Below are 6,354 nucleotides of genomic sequence, written 5' to 3'. Positions count from 1 at the left end.
ATCAAATATTCCATTTAGACTGTGAAAACAATCTTGCTATGAAGTGTAACACAGCATTGACCTTTTCGCTTCTAACATATCACAATCAAATAAATTATGGAAAAGACATATCAGATACTATTTAACGTATTAGAAGTTTGAAATATTACATAATACTACCTTCTTTTAAAGGTCAATGTCGGTTAATGTCGTACAATACTTTGACCCAAAACCCTTGGGGGTAGGGTAAAAAGAGGTACAGGGATGTGTAGGGTCGCAAAAACACGAAAATAGAAAAATCAGACCTTCGTAGAGTACCTTTTTGGGAGAAAAGTGGAAAAACTTTGAGAAAATTTCAGTGCCAGGTTCCATTTTTAAGTCTGAGCGGCACACCCCCGTCGGTCGGAAAGGGTTGTACCTCCCCGGCCCAAAATGGAAATTTGACTAATGGGGAAAGCCTAAGAATAAAGATGAAGAACTTTTTAGGCGAATAATCTATTACTGTAAGAATTTTGAAAATGCTGATTAAGAAAGCATTCAACCAAATCTTTCAAACAAGCTGTCAGTAAAATTACAAATGATATCAATCAGTAAATCTTTGATTTTATAATATTGTCATTTCGATCACATTCTGCGATATGGCTTTAGCCTTCTGGCTGGTTGAGCTTAAAAAGGCTATTTTTGATTTTCTCTTGGAGCCTATCATTGATTATCCACCTGGCTGTACGTTTCGATTGAACATACACATTTTCACAATAACTATGCTAGGTTTTGAACGCCCTTCTGTCAAAAATATTACGTTTTCGAATTTTTCATTTACGTTTTTTTTTGAATTTCTTCACAAAACTTTCATAGAGTGATAAACCCACTATGATAATCTTTTCAACGAGCATGAAATTGCAATTTGATTTAAGTTCTGATTAAAACTATCTGCCTTTGCAATTTTACTAAGAGCAAATTTGAAAAAGACTTAAGTACCAAAATTATTTGTCTGAGATCCCTTTTTTAGTCCATAATTAAGGTTTGAAGTTTAAATGGAATGGTGGATATAAAATCTAGGGACATTTAAAAAGATTTCAAAAGGTTAACCTTGCTACAGAGCCAAAGGTGTTTTGGGGAGAAAATACAAAAACAATATCACATCAAAATAAAAATCTGAGAAGATTATTAATTTTAACAACCTTTCAATTTTCGCACAGTATCAAATTCTAACGAAGTTGCCCTAAACAGAATTAGATTGACCACACTGTATTTGTATTGCTGGTTAACTAGTAAACTTGAATTTTCACGCCCCTGTTGAATATCTAAAAAAGGGTATGGCACGAATAAAAAGGATGAAGGGAATTTTGAGACTATAAGAGGAAAAAGAGTGTTCTTTCACAGGATATTGTTAGTTTAGGCAGGTGATATATCCTCAAATTCTAAAAAAAAGTTCCAAAATTCCTCATTGGGGATTATTATGATAAAAAGATTTTTCACTTTTTCATCACTTTCAGAATTCATTTCGCAAGGTTGTGTGTGTCTGCTTTTGGGGGCTGAAAAATGACACAATTTCATGAATTTCTTCATTTTTCAGACTTTTTTCATTGATATTCTGATCGATTTGTCATGACATTTGAGAAATTTTCATAAAAAAGACAAAAAATGACGCAATCATAACCTTAAAATGTGAATAAATTTAAGAATTTTATTAGAAGGAATTTAAGTGAACTGAGAGGAAAGAATTGAATAGTTTTATGGAGAATGACGTACTTAATTAGTCGTATAAAATATGATATAGTGACAAAAGGACTGCTGTACAGTGAATACTTTGTTATGTTTTGTCGTTGCAATTTTATGTATGTGTCTGCAACGGGGACGGTTAGCTTCTGATTTATCTAGATCCTGATTGACTGAGAACGACGGTAAATAAGCACTTTTGCCATCCTCATTTTTTCAGGGTCAGAAAAGCGGGCTTTTCCAAATCGCTGAAGTCACTCTGCCGTCCTCAAAAGTACAAAACCATGAACCTGCTATTACCTACAACAGCGTTGGCAAATAGTGGGATAAGATTCAGGGCGTTTGGGAGCCTCGGATAAAAGAAAAACACGCAACTTCTTTCACCATGAATTTCAGGCTTCCTTTGTATCTATTATAGGAACATAAACAAAAATACAAAAAAAGACTAAGTAAGAAAAACAGAACAAAACTCATCATCAAAATGAAGACTATGGTTTGCCACCTCTTTGCTAGTTGTTTCATCTTTTCATTGGCTATGGTTGATGCAGGGAGGATTTTCACCTTCAATCAAGATCTTTGTGCACTGTACTCTAATATCAATTCGGTAAGATATTGTTGCATTGGCCCCACCAACGGGGGACGGGGGTGGGCATGGCCCACTCACTTTTTGCAGACCAGACCATACTTAAGTACATTAGAACCGTTTTAGTTTTAGACAGACCAAATCAAATCGCATATAGAAACTTTTTTTTCTCCCAAATTAAATGACGTATTTTGAAGCTCATTTTCTTCCAAAATATTGGACTCCCACTCCAAATGGGGATGCAGTTATAAAACCAATGTCGTAAACTTTCACTAGATGATTGATTATGTTGTATTCAAGAGTTAACCAAAATGAATCTAGAAGAAAGATTTCGCTGTATATATAAAATGTCAAAAAAACACCAAATTTTTTTGTTTGAGAAAACAACTACAAACTAACGTAGTTGTTAACAAGGAATTTGACAATCAAATTACACTTATTTTCAGATCAATCTGCAAGCAGTACCAGCATACGCCACAGACAGAGAAGTCAAGATAGCTGAAATTTGTCGCATTCCATATGCAGCTTGTCAACAATGGTCTTCACCATCAGACTTGGGAGCGTGTTGCCAACACGCCAAAGGGTTTTGTAGAAACCAATCAACCAATAATGGACCATGTGCTAAATATTGTGATTGCTGGAAAGATCATTGTAAACATGATAAATAAAGTTTTTTAGAAAATATTTAAAATAAATGATCAATTTTGTAAAGAACTTTGATGGTCGCTGTAAAACAGGTCCGGGGCACTCAAGGTATCGAAAACGACCTAACGTACGTTCGGCCCTTAAGGGTCCGTTTTCCAAGCTTCTTAAATTGCACTGTAAGAGTCAAAATTAACATAGATGAGGAAAAGTGCACTCTAAGTGTGTGAAATTTGGAAAATCTGACCGTAATTTGCCTTTAATATAGAAAATAAAACAAGAAAATGCACCATAATGGTCCATTTTTGCCCAAATTTACTCAAGTTTTACAAGATTTCTTCTGCACAGTAAGGGTCCAATTTCAAAGGCCTGATTTCGGGCCACATGTACGGTTGTTATTTAGTCGAGTGCCCTCTTCCGGGAAAACAGGTTGATATGGGAAAGGTTCGAGGAATTGGACTTAAGAGTTGGAATATTTCTAAAATAATAAAATATCGATAAAATGTACTAAAGCTTCTTACTTAGCCTTCCTTAAAAAGTATTATGATTTAGACCAGCGTCCGAGATTCAAAAAAGGCCTTAAAAATGGTTTTCGTAGGGCACCACTTAGATCAGGGCAATTTTTTGATATTATGCTCCTAATAGGGTGTAGAATTGACAAAAAAGATTTACCCTTCGAATCTCCTGCAGTTTTCAAGTGAATCGATTTTTAGTTAATCGATAGAGCTTATCAAGGCTTATCATTTACTAACGGTTTTTTCAATTGTTTTTTAACGAGCGTCGCACTCCTTCGTATGTTTCCGACGTACTTGCTCTATTGTCTTAAATCCGCCAGTGATTAAACTTAACAAAATCAAAATACTAGCCATAACTTTCATTAAGGTGCCACCGCAGCAAAACGAACACATAGAGTTGAATTTGCGTTCAAAAGGAATGATCTTAGCCCTACAGTAATTTTTGTTAAGAGTGACCTCTCATCTGAGACACAATTCTTTCAAATGCTAACAAATGTGTCAAGGGAGTGATTTATAGTCTACTTAGAGTGGCATCCGTGCCTTGTCTTACACGTTTTTTATAAGAACAATTTCATAAGAATACGAGGCTGAAATTTGGCCAAAACCTAAGAACAAATTAAGAAGAATCTGAACCTCAGATTTCAGAAATTGCTGAGAAGTACATGTTTCCATTTTAATTAATATTGACATTTAAGGCTGAAAACTCATATAAATTAAAGAGCAGCCCAGCCAGAATCATATGACTTACTGGTTTTTCCTATAAAAAGCGTATATATCTGAAGATATTGCTCTTCATATGTTATTTTACTAATGTACACGATTAGCAACATAACTGTTCGAATATTTTGAGTGGAGTAATATTTTTAACCTATGAAGAGCGTTTAATAACTACTTGTGGTATAAAAATGGAATTTCCCAGAAAAGGAAATCTTCTTAGATTCATTTAACTCTCCAGGGATAAGAAAAACTCGAGGAAAAACTGACATTTCAAAATGAGTAATCAGATAAAAATAACTCCGGAAAAGTCTTTTTGATGATGATAAAACAATACAGAGACCGTAAGATAAGAATGCTACCGTTAAGCGGAACTAAAATACTGAAAAATGCGCAAAATTATAAGATGTTTGCCCGTGCCCAACATCCTTATGCGTGAAGCTATGTATGCCATCCTCAGAAGCTTTAAGCTTCCTCCGGTGGCAATAAGAACAAGAAATTGAACTAATACAGGACTAGTACAACTGTATCTCAACTCTATCCAAATTCAAAAGCAGCCGAAAAAGATCTCGAATTTACCAAATTAAAAAAATCACTGACGACTTTTTTATCACAATCCGAAATATGCGTGATAAGTGCTCAAGCGAAACATTAATGTTCCATCATTGACTATGATTTTATTACCTGCACCGTGTATAGTTTCAATGATGAAACTTCAATAGAATCTATAAAATAATGAGACTTAGGAAAGTGCAAAGTTGGATCCGTAAGGCACGAACATCTCAGCACCTTGCCGGGATGAGTGGGGTGCTAGGAGAGGATGAGGGGGTATTGTGCGGTTGGGACCTCCAAAAACCGATACTTAGGTTAGAAGAGAGACTGATTTTTGCTGAAAAGATCGAAGAAAAGATGATCCTTAGAGAGACTTTTTTGAAAAAGTTTCTTTGATTTTTGAAAAATTCCCTACCCTTAGCCTTAGAAAGATTTTTTTTACAATTTTTTCTCTCTATGTATGTCTAAATCAAAAAAATTCCTATAAAAATCGTGAATTTTCCGACCCTTAGACGTTTAGAGAGAGACTAATTTAAATTTTTCTGATTTTTGCAACCCTTAGAGATAGAGAGACTTCATAAGGTGAAAAAACCGACCCTTACCGTCTGCACATACCGACAGGGTTCAAAATTCACGAAAATAGAAATTTCCTCTCTCAAAGGGGTTGTGATTTTCTAAACTTGGGGACAAAATTCGAGTGAAAATCGACAAATATTTTGAGAAAAGTCTCTCTTACTTAAAAAGGGTCCCAAAGACGTTAATTTTTCTCTATCTAGCCTAAGGACAACCTCGTCCCCGTGTATCCCAGGCTTTATTTACGTTACTGATTGACGCCAGAGAATACCCTGGTGTTGGCTGATGCGAGTTCCCCCTCTCAGAGGCAGGGGGAACTTCTAAAAACAATACGTCATGAAAAAATCTGACGTTACAAAGTTAAACTGCAATGCAATGGTTTCAAACCCAGGAACGAATGAAACCTGACGTTTTGTTTCTGAATTACGTAATCTTACGCGTTCGAAAACCAGCCAATGCCAGGGTATTATCTAGCGCTATCAGTAAGCATCAAAAAGCTGACAATGCGCAGGGGAACGAGGTTGGCCTAAGGATTGATTTTTTATTTTTGTCTCGGACATATACTGATATATATGGAAGCCGAGAAGGGTCAGCTGGCGATTTCTTTCAAAATCTGTCGAGATTTCTTTCAATCTGTCGAGATTTCTTTCAAACTGTCGAGATTTCTTTCAAACTGTCGAGATTTCTTTCAAACTGTCGAGATTTCTTTCAAACTGTCGAGATTTCTTTCAAACTGTCGAGATTTCCTTTAAACTGTCGAGATTTCTTTCAAGTTGTCGAGAATTCTTTCAAACTGTCGAGATTTCTTTCAAGTTGTCGAGATTTCTTTCAAACTGTCGAGATTTCTTTCAAACTGTCGAGATTTCTTTCAATCTGTCGAGATTTCTTTCAAACTGTCGAGATTTCTTTCAAACTGTCGAGATTTCTTTCAAACTGTCGAGATTTCTTTCAAACTGTCGAGATTTCTTTCAAACTGTCGAGATTTCTTTCAAACTGTCGAGATTTCTTTCAAACTGTCGAGATTTCCTTTAAACTGTCGAGATTTCTTTCAAGTTGTCGAGAATTCTTTCAAACTGT

At 35.4% G+C, this 6,354-nt stretch overlaps 1 long non-coding RNA gene across 1 annotated transcript; it reads left to right on the top strand.

Annotated features, from left to right (window-relative positions):
- The first annotated feature begins 2,120 nt into the window (after positions 1-2,120).
- LOC136806057 (uncharacterized) lies at positions 2,121-2,983 on the top strand. Its single transcript, XR_010846512.1, has 2 exons — positions 2,121-2,302; positions 2,728-2,983. It is a non-coding gene; the product is annotated as an uncharacterized lncRNA (long non-coding RNA).
- Positions 2,984-6,354: the final 3,371 nt, after the last annotated feature.

Source organism: Clytia hemisphaerica, unplaced genomic scaffold, assembly GCF_902728285.1.
Source record: "Clytia hemisphaerica strain Z4C2 unplaced genomic scaffold, Clytia hemisphaerica genome assembly, whole genome shotgun sequence".
Taxonomy (NCBI): domain Eukaryota; kingdom Metazoa; phylum Cnidaria; class Hydrozoa; order Leptothecata; family Clytiidae; genus Clytia; species Clytia hemisphaerica.
The sequence above is the reverse complement of the archived record's forward strand: the minus strand, read 5'-3'. Positions and strand labels throughout refer to the sequence as shown.